Source organism: Larus michahellis, chromosome 12, assembly GCF_964199755.1.
Source record: "Larus michahellis chromosome 12, bLarMic1.1, whole genome shotgun sequence".
Lineage (NCBI taxonomy): Eukaryota > Metazoa > Chordata > Aves > Charadriiformes > Laridae > Larus > Larus michahellis.
This window is the reverse complement of record NC_133907.1, coordinates 3,386,336-3,400,703: the sequence shown is the minus strand read 5'-3', so window position 1 is coordinate 3,400,703 and position 14,368 is coordinate 3,386,336. Positions and strand designations below refer to the sequence as shown.

Here is a 14,368-nt window from a genome sequence, read left to right as displayed (position 1 = left end):
TGTTTGGAAGCTAGGGGTGGTTCAGGGCAAGATCCAGGTCCTTAAATATTTTTGATGTAGCAGAACTATGCAAGCTCAGACCCCTGGGGCATCCATCCCTTACACCTTCCCAGCTCGCAGGTAGATGCAGACCATCAGACCTTGGGGTCCGCATTAGTGTTTGGGCTGGCCAAAACTTACTCATTTAGGAAAGAATTGAATATTTATTTTCTTTTTTGTAAATATAAGCCCTCTCCTCATCGAACTCATCTTCCGCCCCAAGAGCTCCTTTGCGTGGCTGCCGCCTCCCAGGGCTGCTGTCACATCCCCTCCGTGCACGTGGACCTGGTGGTGACCCTCATTCCCGACCACACCTGGGCTTGCTGATGAGGTTCAGAATGCCTTAAAATAGGTTAATTTGTAGGAAAGTGACAGAAATAAATTGCTGGCACTTTTGTGTGCTGATAAGTTTAACCTTTTTTTTTTCCCCCCGAGCAGCTAAATTGCCAATCATCCGGAAACACACTGGAGTTCACCCATTACATAAAGGAAGCTGTTAGTCTCATTTAAAACAATATTGACCTTTTTCCTGTCCTTTCCATTTTGACTAAATTACAGGGTACATTTTTTGAAATGTGGCTTTTGTCTGACTGTAACCAGGTGACCCTGATTTTTCTTTTTTTTTTTTCCCCTCACTTAGAGCTTTCAACCTTTCCTTTCTACTTCCAATGCAGTTCTTAGTTTAACCACTGAGATTTTCAAATCCAGAGATACTAAAAAAAAGCCTTTGCATGATACATATATTTTCCAGCTAGAAAAATCTACACCTGGAAGCTAAGGAAAATTCAGCTGGTGCACACTGGAATTTGGGGCGTGGGGGTAGCAGGGGGCATTTGGAACATGGTTGAGAAGTGTCTCTGGTCTTCCAAAGTCAGATCAGTGAGTGTGCATGAGCTTTCCGTCTCCCTCGCTATTAATTTCAAATGCAACATTACCGATAGATTATCTTCTGGGAGCAAAAATATTTCTGCTGGGAAAGAAACAGGGCTTTTTCCTTGGTTTTATCTTCAAATCAGGCTGTGAGAACGTACGGCTCCATCTAAAACCAGCGTAACTCATTCCGAGAGATTTTTTCCTGCACAGAAACATTTTTGAGTTGATTTGGGGCCCTGGGCTGAGCCTCTGGTGTCAGCCTCTGAGGACGTTACGATATAAGAGTGAAGCTTGAGTTGTTTTTCTTGTACCCAAACCCCTGGTAGCAGCCTGGCCTTACAGGTATATTCTACTTACATTGCCTTTGTTATTTCCTGAAGATATACAAAGAGACGAAGCCTCCCTGCTTGGCTTCCTTCCTTCCCAGTCAGTGCCCAGTGCCATCAACAGTGTTTCCACGGGCTGAGCTGGGGTAAATCCCTGTATCTCCATTGCAACAAACGACGGAGGCTCAGTTACATCGGCTGAGGCTCTGAACCACCCTCCCGCACATTCACGATGTGCTTATGGCATTTGTTTCATGTATTAACTTTTCCCGGATAAAAAATTAAAAATAACCCCACGTACGTTCTGCTACTCTTGGCTCATATAGAAATGTGTCTTCTAATGCCAAATTTAAATTAATACAAGCCTTTTTTTTTTTTTTAATTCAGGCGTATGTTGGGTTTTTATATTATTTTTTCTAAATCACTGAAGTGTGGGGTTTTTTTCTCCAGTCAGTCCTGTTTTAGTAGTTCCAGTGCTTTTTGCAGGAATTCTGAGATTCAGGAAACTTTATGGAATTTAGGATTCCTTGGGAGGGAAAGCATCGGTATTTCCATTAAACTTAGGAAATACAGGCCTTTTCTGTGGAGCATTTGTCCCCCAGGTTCGATGCCACAATACTGAGAGCCCGAAGAGAACATGATCTCTGCCAGCTTTAGCCCCATCTCTTCAATATTTGAATAATCTGAATCAGTGGCATTGAAAATGGTTTGAAATGTTTAATCGTCTTCTCTAGGAAAGAGACATTCAGACGCTAGAGTGCCTTTCAAATCAAACTGCCAGCAGAGAAAATCATTTCTTCAAATTGCTCACTGGTACAATGTCCAATCCATCTGTGAAAATATTTGGGTTGCATTGCTGGGATTTGATTGACTCCTCTGCCAACACCAAAATTTTAATAAGCTGGGAAGGGACAAATTATTCCAACCACCGTCTCTACGTTTTGTGACCGGGCTTTGGGAGGAGAGCGAAGCGCTCGCTCTTGATTGCGGGTGCCACCGCGTCCCTGCGACGCTACGTGGGCTGCAGGCAAAGGAGTTCCCGGGGGAACCAGCGCCCGCTCCTGCGCCGTGTCCCTGCCCCCACGTCCCCTCCTGGAGAGGAGCAGCCCAGACCCTCCTCCTTCCTCCGCAGGGCGGGAACATCACATTTGGCCTTTGGGCTGGCAGAGTTGCAGAGACGCTGCCTTGCCAAAGGTTTCGGGGTTTGCATTTTATTCTGGTAGTGCTGGCAGAGCAATTTCTTATCTTTCAGTTCTACTTTAGAGCATCGTGGAGGATCCAATCATTCTCTATAAGCAATGATGTGCACCGTGGACTTACACAGTATTAGGAATAAAATAATCCTACCTGCTGTACTCAGCCTTTAGATTATCTGGTTTGACTCAGCATTAGTATGTGCCTGCGTATAAAATTGCCCCGCACAATTATTCAATCTCGTGACAACTATTCAGTTTGCAAAGCAAAAATAATCCTGTGATTACCCTGTAATTAGCTGATAGTTACTAATCAATTACATCTGCAGAGCTTGCCTTCCATCGAGGAGGTGCGTTGTGGTGATTTACGGGGAAGGCATCGGTGCCCGCCCCGAGCAGCTTCCAGATGTCCAGCTTCACTGTGCTGGGGCTGGAGGAAGAAATCTGGGACTGAACTCTTCGTCGGAGCTGGGTGGTGGGAGTCGGGCATCTCACCCACCAGCTACGGCGTCGGCAGGGTCTGGGTAGGACGTGCATAATCTCATTGGGGGGGATTAACGCTGAACAGGTGTGTCTGAATGAGGCCGGAGTGAAGAAAGCAAACGCATTCCCAAAATATTTGGATATTCCTGTTATCACTTGTCTTCTCGAGACTTAGCACAGCCAGGGATGCTTCATTCGCCGGGGCGGTTCGATACCCCCGCAATAGAAATAAGCACCAAGTAGTGTGTATTCCACAGGTATTTATTTACCTTGATATTCCTCCTTTCCTGGAGGGATGAGCATTCCGGTCGGCACAGGCCAAAAGTCCGTTTTAGTGTGCACGTAGGCAGTACGGGTTTGCTGGAAACGCAGCTGGAAACACAGCTCTGGGCTGACCGGTCCCCTCCCTACTTAGTGACAGTGTCCGAGTGCGGGATATCTGCAACCGGTGAGAAAACGGGATTAGGGAATACCTTTGAATAACAACAAAAATGGGGTAGAGTCCCTAATCTCTGGACACGCGCTCACCAGACTCTCCCAGAACATCCTCGGCTGGAGCTTGAGTGTTCATTCGGCACACGGAGGAAGGGATGATTTTGCAATATTAGGAGCAGTGCTGGGAAAACGGAAGGGAGAAATGAAGCTGCCGGCAGGTTTGAAGAAGAGTTTGATAAATATTTCTGCTGTGAAAGAAGGAAGTAAGACATGACAGGAATAGAGATGTGTCCGTGAGAAGTCAGGCAGGAGTTCAAGCGAAGGCTGACAAGCTTGAGCGTGATGCTGCAGGGGAGAAGCTTATTTTTTTGAGAGATGGGGGAAAAGGATGAAAATACGATGGAAGAGGGAGAGGGGCAAACCCTGAGGTTACAAACCAGGCAGAGCCGTGCTCGAGGGAGCGAGACGGGGGAGGCTTGAGGACCTTTGGGCAGAAAAACGTGTAGTCGGGTGCAAAAACATGTCACCTGCCCAGCCAGTCATGAAGCCTGGCAGGACTGCGCTGTGGTCCCATGGCTCTGATCCCGGGTGGCTCTGCCAGCGCTGAGGACCGTGCTCCGGCCGGGAAGAGCCTGTGGAGAGGGGCTGGATGCGCACACATCGGTCCCTGGCATCTGCACAGCGTAGGGGAAGTTCATCCTCCTCACCAGCGCCTTCCTCCTTCCCTCTCTATCGCCCGCACCTCCTCTTAAGAAAGATCCCGACAACACCATTAAAATGTCTTGCGTGGATTGAAAATTCATTGTTCGTTAAAAGCTAATCAAAGCGCGGGTAAACACGACGGCCCCCTTTTCCCCCAGCCTGACGTTTCATTTACACAAGAGCTCAAGCCCTCGCACCGGCGCGCTGCCACGCAGCCGTCAAGCATTGATTGTGCTATTCAGCAGGATGGCTCAATAATTACAGCCCCGGATCTCCCAACCACACCAAAGAGCAGGCTTACCACTGCTAGCCTTTGTTACTAATTGTCCTTCAGGCTACTTGAGATGAATTACCGTCGCTTACATTTTCCTGTTTTTCCTTTCTCTTCTATTGGGTTAAAAAAAAAAAAAAAAAAGAAAAAGAAATTAAAAAAAAAGAGAAATCTGAAATCTTTCCACTTAGCGGAGCTGGATGGATCAGACAAGTGTAGCGTTGACTGTTGACAGCACTTCACAAGAAAACCCTCTGACTGCAAACTGTCTCATTGATATGTTCAGCTTGACACGTCGGATTGATTTTTGATTGTTTTACAAAGCTCGCTTCTGCGTGTTTTCATTATCAAGGCTGGGCAGTTTTCATACTAACACTTACAAAATGTTAGCGCTATTAATATAATTTGATATCATCTATACTGCATCTAATTGTAACAAGTAATCCAGCAAATTAAGCCTCTTCCACCAAAGCTCTCCAAAATGGATTGCACTTCTGATTATTCTTTTAGTTTGTTTCGTTTGGGAGCGCTTGAAACAGCAGCAATATTACTTTAGTTCTAACTTTTTAATCCTGCGAGTTGTGAAGGCAAAATTTGGGCTGAAAGTTTTAAATTCCAGACAGGCGAATGCGATCAGCACCGAATCCGTGCTTATTCCCAGCGACTTCGTCGGGAACTGGATCAGCTCCCATGGGAACCTGTGCCGGGCTGCAGTTTGGGAGGCGATGGCACGCTCAAGGGAAGGACAGTGTCAAACATTCCCTGCCCGTGTGGACTGGTTGGATCGATCCTTGTCCTTCATCTATTAAATCTGCTGTCCCCAGCCATCCCTGGGGACACCCCCATGATCCCATGCCCAGCCTCCAGGCTCTCATCCACCCTCTTCTTTGCTCTTTCTCATCTTGCTCCGAGGATGTTGGCTCACCGTGAGCCTCCCTCACCCTCCAGAAACCCCAGAAAGGAGGTGTGGTGGTGCTTGGTCTTCCCCGTGCAATCGTTGGGCTCCTGCTGATGACCCCAATGAGAGTTTTTGCACAGCAGAGGCCTGGAACCGGTCCAAATTCCCCCAGAAATTTAGGAGAAACTTCCCTTCCTAAGACAGATTGAAGACATGGGTTATGGTTGAGTTAAGATGAGTGCTGTGGGTAGCTGGCCCACATAGAGAATTATCTCCTTCTGCTGGTCCTGTTCAGCAGTTGTCCCTTGGAAGAAATACTGCCTGCGCTGCCTTTGCCTTTTTTTAAATGCAGCACGTGAAAAGGAGGAACGAAACCGTCTCGGCGGAATTTTAGAAGCCGGAGCCCACAGCCCATATGCGAAACTGCAACTGGTTTTGTTCCCGCCGTGGCTGTATCTGTGTTTGCAGCCGGCGCGATCACCCCGGCAGGCGCCGAGCAGCGCGGTGACCAGGCGGCCTGGATTTCACAAGATTGTCCTTTTTTTTCTCCAATTGCAGGAGAAAAAAAGAAAAAAATCCTTTCCCATCACTTTTCCCCCCATTTTTTTACCCAGTAAATGAAAATTTAATATTCCTTGGTGCCACGCATCCTTTTTCTGAGCCTGAGGTAACGATTACCCCAGGTTCCATCAGCTGGGCAAGGGCTGGGAATTTGCACTCGTGAACAAGCGCCCTCCTTGCTTTTCTTTTTATAAAGAAGCGTGGCCCTAAATAGTGTGTAAGCGCTCTCCCGCGACCATGCGCTCTCTTCATAACCCTTCCACTCGAACAAAGTGATTGTCTGAACTGAAATCGCTTCACTGAGATGATTAAATTAGTTCCTACATGCCAGAGATGTACAGAGGTCTTGACATTTATATTTGGGTACTAGAGTCTGACATTCAAATGCGTTTGTGTTTGAAAACAGCGTAATTTAAAAAGTAGCATAAAATCCATTAATATACTAGGGAGAGAGGGCGATGCTTTAATTTGTTTGGGGCTGTGAAAAACGATCATTTCCCGCGGCTGCGGGGAGGGCAGCCCTGCGATGGCCGGGCTGTGCGAGACGTGAGCTCCCCAGTGTCCCCCAGTTTCACCAGCACCCGTGAAATATTAAACCCCCAGACACCGGGGGAAAATCAGCCTTGGTCTGCGCGGGGCTGAGATGCCTCTAATCGCGATAGGTTTATTTTGACACCATATAATCCACTATTTCTTCCTGCAGGTTGGCGCACACCTGCGGCTGGGCTGGCAAACCAACAGGCGCACGGGGGCTAAATCTCCAAAAGGGCAAAATAAGCAATTAATGACATTCTGGGGGAATCCCAGCGAGGGAAAAGGCACAACTCACGTGCAGGCGGCTTATTGTGAATCCAGCCAGCACCCCTACAAAGAGAACCTGACCCGACATTAACTTCTGTATTACATGGTGAGGATGCTGTAGGCTGTTAGTTGCCATTATTTAGGAACCGAAATTATATGCTTTTAAAAATTATTTTTGACCCGATGATACACTTGTTTAACATGTATATTAAAAACCTCTGTGAGTGTCCAAATCCCATTGTTTTATCATGGCTTGGATACCCAAGCAGACACTCTCTTTTGCCTGGAAACAGGATTTTTAACTTTAACACAGAGCTGCATTGCCACTTTTCAATGTTATTTTGAATGAGTGAATGCAAATGACATTATTCAATTTGCAGAAGCGGTTTCATTCATGATGTGTCATTAGCATCTGGTACCTAAAGGAAACATTTTTCACCAACTAAAATAAAAAAAAAAAGAGGCTGATAAAGTCCTGAGAGCAAGTTCCCCGCTAAGCCGGCAGCGCAGCAGCCCAGTAGTTTCACTCTTTTGCATCAAAACAGAACTCCGTTGGGATATTTATGTTTTTCCCAGGATGTCCCTCAAATGCGGGGGGAAAAAAGAACTGTAGAGATCTAGGCTGGAGCACATGAGCGTGCACGACCCAGCGGCAACGAAGAAGGAGCCTGTGATAAAAGTGCGTGCCCACATTTTGCTGGCGTGTGTCTGCACATATTTATTATTCTCATCTGCAATATTGATGACCGAGGACCAATCTCACTGCACATGCGTCTTCCTCCCCGCATCCCTTTTCCTTCACTTGCGCAGCTGAAAAACGCTTGCGATTATTTGTTGTTGCTGTTCTGGTTTTGAGCAGTGAGCAAAATGCCCCGATGTTAACGCCGATTCATTTTCCCGGGTGGGAAAAAAAAATAAAAAAGAAAGAAAAAACCAAATAAACCATATGAAAACAGTAATCAGAGGAATCGGGGCAAGCCATTGCAGTCAATAGCGACCGGGGCTGGGAGACGTCATTTCGGCTGTTGGGAGCAGGTCAGAGGAGGGGAGTAGGTTGTGAGTGCTAAAAATGAGAATTTTATTATGCAAGGGGAACCCTCGTTTTAAAGGGGCAGGAGAAAACCGCATTCGGGATCAAGCTCAGTCTTCAAAATAGTGAAAATTGCTCACGTGGCTAGGACGACTGGTGTCGCTTTTTTTGGAAAAACAACTCTTAATTAATTGGGAAAAAATTGGCACAAGAATAGGTGAGAATAGACATACGTATACATGGGTGTGTGTACATATACATAATACACTTATTTATTATGCACGTGCTGGAGCGCGTATATGAGTGTGTGTACGTATGATAAGAATAATGAGCTATAACAAAAATGAGGGGACAATTATTCTGATCTTTTGTAACCCATCTCGGCTGCACAAATTATCATTTTGAGCGGTCTGAAAACAGAAAACTAAGCATAATAGACTATAGGGAGGCATATTTAAAAAATAAATTAAGGAATAAAATGCATAGAGACAGAATGCCATGTTTTGTTATGTCATTCCCTGCCTGCCTTTCTTCAGGAGAGAGATTTCAAATTAAATTCAAAGACTCCACTTTTAAATAAACAATGAAAATTGAAAATAGCCTTCCTTGTTAAAATATATATATCTCTATTTCCTCTCTTTTCTTTTTTTTAAAGTAATGCAGTACTGTGCAACGGTACAAAAAAAAAAAAAAAAGGAGGGCATTAGGTATTAGGATTCCAAACGGGATAGTACATCTTTAATGATACATATGATAATTAAAGAATACAATAAACACAATTAGCATATGTTTTAAACAGTTTATTAGTGAAGCTTACCATAAAATCAGAATATATAGAGCTCCAGGGTTTGTTGGGATAACAGCTTCTAATCCTTAGAGTCATAAAATCCCTGGCTTGGAAGAAATGGGCATCTTTAAAATGATTGAATCAGCAGGCCTCGAGTGAAAACACACAAATTAGCAAACTCCAGCAGTTGGGCACTGCGCGGAGCCGCGATGCGCGGCGGCGAAGGCATCGCTGACACTGCCCCGGCAGCTCTGATGGAGCACAGCGGGGACGTGGTGCTGCTGTGGACATCCGAGGAGATAATCACTTTAACTCCTTCCAGACCAGGAGTTACCCAAAAATAAGAATTTTAAAAAAAAAAAAATAAAAATGGCCTTTATTTTGCAAATAGTCATCGTGGGGAGAAATGGATGTCTGACTAAGTGATGGGTGTGAAGGAGGTGAGGGGTTTCAAGAGAGGCTTGGTCTGTGCCCCCTCCCTCCCTCCCTGCCGGCGGCGTCCCCGCGCATGGCCGAGGGGACCCGCAGGTGGGTTGCCGCCACCCCGGGGTGTGCGGCCGCGCGGGAGCCCAGGGACTCACTGCAGGCATTAGCGGGAGTTTAACAGTTGAATAATTGAGTTAACGGGTCTGGACGGGGCTCTGACAGCGCTCAGGCGCAGCCGACAAATAATACCGTGTATTTCTTGCTCTTGCCTCTCTTCTTTTCCCGATGTCTGTATTCTGCCTTTATCTCTCCATTTCCTCCCATCTGACTTGAGGGCAGTGTGAGCAGTTGGGATGGTTTTTTTCCGCTAATGATTAACATATAAGCTCTTTACGTTCATCACCCTACTGTAGAGATAATTTCTTCCCTCTTTTGTTATCCGTTTGTTTGTTTGGAGGGGGCGAGGATGGGTTTAATCCTGCAGTTCAGATATTTTGGGTTTCTTAAGAGCAGTGGGGAAGGCTCCGGATGAGAGCCGGTGTGGGCTGAAAGGAACAAAGCTCTGCCGAGTTTTTGTGAAGGGAAGGGGCAAATTGTCAACTTTATAATGAATCCTCATCAGACGTGATGACTTCCCAGCTCTGCGGCAAGGGAGAAGAATAGCAGTCAAGCGATGTTTGAACACATTCTTATGGGGAAATTGGAGTGTTTGGATCCCGAAATTAGATCTGAAGGCAGCCAAACATCTCCATAAAAATGGGAGCTTCACTCAAATGAAGGCATTTCAAGTTTGCTCAGCTCCCGGTCTGATGTGAACGAATTCAATCACAGCTCCGCACGGAGCGAGCGTTTTGCTGTCCCTGCTGCGTGGCAGAGCTGGTGGGCACGGAAGAGGCTGCCTGCTAATTCGGGTGGTCGGGAACAAATTCTTCTGAGTCATCTTAAACATGCGAGGAATACTGAAAACACACGGCATGTGTGGAGACACTACGTTGCTTCACATTTATCCCATAGCTTGGAATTTGTGCTGATATTTTCCTTAACTTCTGCTTGGGTGAGACCTGAAGCCCAAGAGATGGATGCACTGTGTAATAGCAACGCAAGTACAAACCATGCGCCACGTTTTGCCCCATAGATATTCGTCTGGTTTTGCCCCATATTAGTCTAAACACAAAAGAAACGAGCTGGAGGAGAAATGAAGGTCCAAAAAAGATGAAGTGACTTCCCCAAGGTCAAACAGCAGGACGGTGGCAAAGGCAGGAATATAAACACGAATTATATTGTCACTCCGCTCGAGGAAAAGGTTGAAATGCAGCTCAGTTTTTTCCCTTGTGGTTTAGACCCAGCTCGACGTATTTGACCTCTATTCGCCTGGCCAAGGTCTGGGGAAAGAAATACGAAAAATAGGAATCTCTGCCTACTCTGGGGAAGGACAGGGAGGTAAACTGAGGTGTGTCGTGGGTTCACGCAACGGCATTGCCTGGTTGAAGCAAGTCAAGGGGTGAGGCAGGGTCTAGTCAACTTTTTTCTGTTTTTTCTATCATCGACTTCATTGGTTTTGAGTTGCGTTTGAAGGGACAAAGAAATTTGGCCCCCCAGCCTGGGAGGAGGGGGGGGAATGTAATTGCACCCATTTTTTATTGTGATGTTTCCCTCTGGACATTCCCAGGCTGATTCACAGCCGGCGGCACCCGCTGGGCACCAGAGTCAGCACAGTAGAAGGAGCTTTGATCACAAGACCTGAATTTTAGCTCCATCTCCAGTTTTTAGCAGAGGAATTCAGCATCTAGTGGAGCGTTCAGAGCAAATCGCCGGGGGAGGGCAGAGCAGAAGCAGCTTGGTGTTCTGCTTCGGGTGCTCATTTCAGCCTGGAAACCCCTCGCCCGGGGCTTGCCCTGAGCTGGAAGAAGGTTCTGCAGACCTCCATCACCACCTCGGCTCTGCACGCTCCTGGTGGGGAAGAGTTCGTCATCTGGGAGGTGTAACGGCATATTCAGCCGTCTGATTATGGCACATAAAGCCCACTGGCACCCAAGTGTTACAGAATAATATATGTGCCAGACGTGACTCAACTGGAGCTGGCGGCACCGGAGGGCACCAGTTGCTGGTCCCTCATCCCAGTTGCCCACCCATGTCCCCTGCCATGGGTCAAGGGACGCGAGGGTAAAATTGCAACACTCAGGAGCAGAATATCCTCCAGAAAAGAGCAGTGATAGCAGTTAAGAATGAATCCGGATCAAAGTCAGAAATGAAATTTAGCGTCAGCGACCCCTCTCTGCTCTTGCCGTTATAGAGAAGGCCGCGGCATTTTCCAAACCTGAGATTTTAAAGAAAACATTTTAAGTAACAACGTGTACTGTTCTCTCTTTCATTCAGGGGGAAGCATTAACACACTTTGTTTTTTTTTAACCATCCAAACACGTGGCACAAGCTTTTTTGCATTTAGCGCATCAGGTCAACTTAGCGTCTGCAGAATATCTTCCTGTACACTTTCCATTAGCATTTTGTATTTATTAGCGATAAACTCAGAAACAGTGGATACCTAATTCAGCCAAAAACTAATTCTGCACTGTATATTTGACTAAGACGTTGGCTTTAAAATGTGTTAGTTATTTTTATAGATATTCTAAAAATAATATTAGAGGGTTTATTACCTAACCCGATTCACACATAATTTGACGTTCGAATGTTGAGGGCTCGTGCATGTGTTAAAACAGTGAGAAAACATGCACAGAAATTTTTCAAGACTTCTTTAAAATAAAAAAAAAACAAACCAGAAAATTACTATTTGCCCCAACTACATTGCAAATTGAAAATTGACAGCGGTGGGTAGCTTGTACACCAGCATTTATTAGCTCGGTTCCTCCGCGCAGACTTTTTAGGATGCTCTATCACGGATTAATGTCTCTCAGCAAAGAACGTGCTATAAAAAAATAAGGAATGCAGCTGATAAAATTAATGAAACAAATCATTGTTGAAAAGCATTTGGTGAGGTGTGAATTTGAAAGCTAGTTTCCTAATACAATATTTGTAAAATAAACAGAAATTAATATCCATTAATATTAACATAATTATCTTAGCTGAGAATGTTGAACTGTTGCCTGTTTTGTTCTTTTCAACTGCGGCGTCTCACTACAACTGTTTCTGTAGCTGGGGAATAATCTGCTTGTGTACGCTGTAATGACACAAGGAATAAAACGTAATAAAAGGAATACGATCTGAATTCCCATCTCAGCGAAGAGTAATTCCACAATCCATATATTTCTTCGGTGGCTTTCCTATAAGGTGAATACTTCTGCATGGCTTTAGCTCCCAGACCCATTTTCACTGCCACCTCGAGTCGGGCTCACATGAGAAACTCATTCTGCTTAACACAAAAATCTTTCCCCGCATCTTGAAATTACCCTGAGTGATCCTAAATTTCCTAAAGGCTGGGAAGGTGACGGGGGTGGGTTCCACTGTCCCCCTTCCACCGCTGCCCATGGGACAGCCCCTTCTCTCCGCCTTTCCCACCAGGGAGGATGGTTCCCAGGTGGGCATCCCAACTTTGGCATGCACATCAGAAGCAAACTTCGGATCTTCCCAGCTCTGTGCAGAGCTGCCTTTCGGACCCGCTAAAATGTGAAAAAACGTGACATTTTCCACCAGAAATGGCTTATTTTTAGTTCTGCAGATACCGCAGTAGCTCGCGAGTGAAACCAGGCGCTGTGTGGACTGAAGTAAAAAAAACGACATCTCACAAAGTCAAACCACGGAGAGAAAAAAAGGGAGTTTGTTCTTTTAATGACCAAAGCAATGCGGCATACGTTCACATCCCGGTGCTGTGTTAGGTTGTGATCCGCGGAATGCAAACGGCGTGGTGCCGGGTGGTGCCGATGGGCAAAGGGACGAGGGGTCTCGGGCAGCCCGGGAGAAGGGACGAGCCCCATCCACCCCGTGGAGCTTCAGACCTGAAATGAGGGAGCAGGCGGCTTTCTGGCGAGGAAGGCTCCACAGGCAGGACGGGGGAGCTTTGGCTTCAGTAAGACTCCGGCTCTAATTTGCCGTTCGTTAGGTCCCATGTTGGTGCGTGCACCCCTGCCCACACAAAGCGGGTAACATAGGGTTTGCACAGGATCCTTTCTCTGAAGCGAAGTGAAACGCTAAAGATTTTCTGAGCAAATATTTCCTTTTAAAAACCTTTCTTCGTCCATCTCATGCAGACGTGAGTTCGTGGCTGTCCATCCCGTCGCCACTAATGTTTCTGTAGAGTATCCATCAGATCCAGCCCAGAGAGGCTGGAGTCATGGGAATAACGGTCTTTTCAACTCATTGGCTCAGCAGCCTCATGAACTCGGCCTTAATCAAAATATTTGATCCAACCTGAAAAAAAAAAATATGCGTTTTACCTAGACATTTCTTAACCACCTCTATTATTGCTCTCAAGATTTTCAATGTTGTTTTGAGGGGAAAAAAAAGCCCTGAAACATTTTGTTTTGGAAGTGTGGAAGTGAAACTTTTTTTAGTCGCTTTTCCAGCCTGCCACGTTGCCATATTTACCACGGCGCTAACAGTTGTCAGAGATTATCTGGCTGAGTCACAGCTTTTATGGGCTCGACTCCGGTACTAGAGACGCGAAGCAGCTCCTCTGCAACCCAAGGTTTATGTTGGCATAAGCGAGATCAGAATTCGCCCTTCTGTTTACCGTTTAGCTGAATCACCCCATCACAGACCAACTGTCATCTGTCACTCCATACTTTTAATGGTACATTGCACTGATGTTGTCTATTTTTTCCCCTTCCGAGCAGCCCTGTCACTCTGGTATGTGCTAATCTCTTCTTCCAGGCTTCTGTTGGATCTCTTAATGATGCCACCACTGCAATTTAGGGGGGGTTATTACAAAAAAAAGGCAGGAGAGGCTTTGGGGAGGTAGAGGCGGAATCAGATTTGCCCTGTAGCTCGGGCTGTGGACTAAAGGGACCCCAGGTGCCCCCCAAGCCGTGTTTTACCCGCACAGTCCCAGGCATCGCTGTGGCTGGGAAGCGGAGGAGGTCCCCCTCCCACCGCCACAGCCGGGCTGCCTCTCTCCCACCAAGTGTGTTGTAGAGAATTAATCAATTTTAAAATAACGTTCTGTTTTTAATGCTCGGGCCTCACCACAGCTCTCCGTTCCTCTGGCCAGCGGCCCAGAGATCTCTACCCGGCGCTCGGCTTCCTTGGGGCCCCGGTGGCGACAGCACCTCAGCGCTCAATAACCCCTGCGGTGACGAAGGGCTCGCGTGGCCCTGCCAAGCACCTTTGCGCGATGTCCCGCGCCTGCTCCGCGTCTCCAGCTGGGGAGGTGCTTTTCTAACATCTGCAGGATGAATCACGTCCTCTTCTTGTATTGCAGTAGTCAAAGTGGGGAGAGCCGCGCCGTGCCGAAGGCCATTCGGCTGGGGGAGGAGCTGCCCACCCAGGGCCATCTGAAATATTTCAATTACTGAGTCCCATTTCCTGGGTGTGGGCGTAGGGGGGAATTTAAGCCACAACAAACTCCCACGAGTTTTTCTACCCCTTTTTTC

The 14,368-nt window shown here is 46.6% G+C and overlaps 1 long non-coding RNA gene across 3 annotated transcripts in view; it reads left to right on the top strand.

Annotated features, from left to right (window-relative positions):
* LOC141750247 (uncharacterized) overlaps positions 1–14,368 on the top strand; it is a 68,009-nt gene that overhangs the window by 35,913 nt on the left and 17,728 nt on the right. The window lies entirely within an intron of this gene.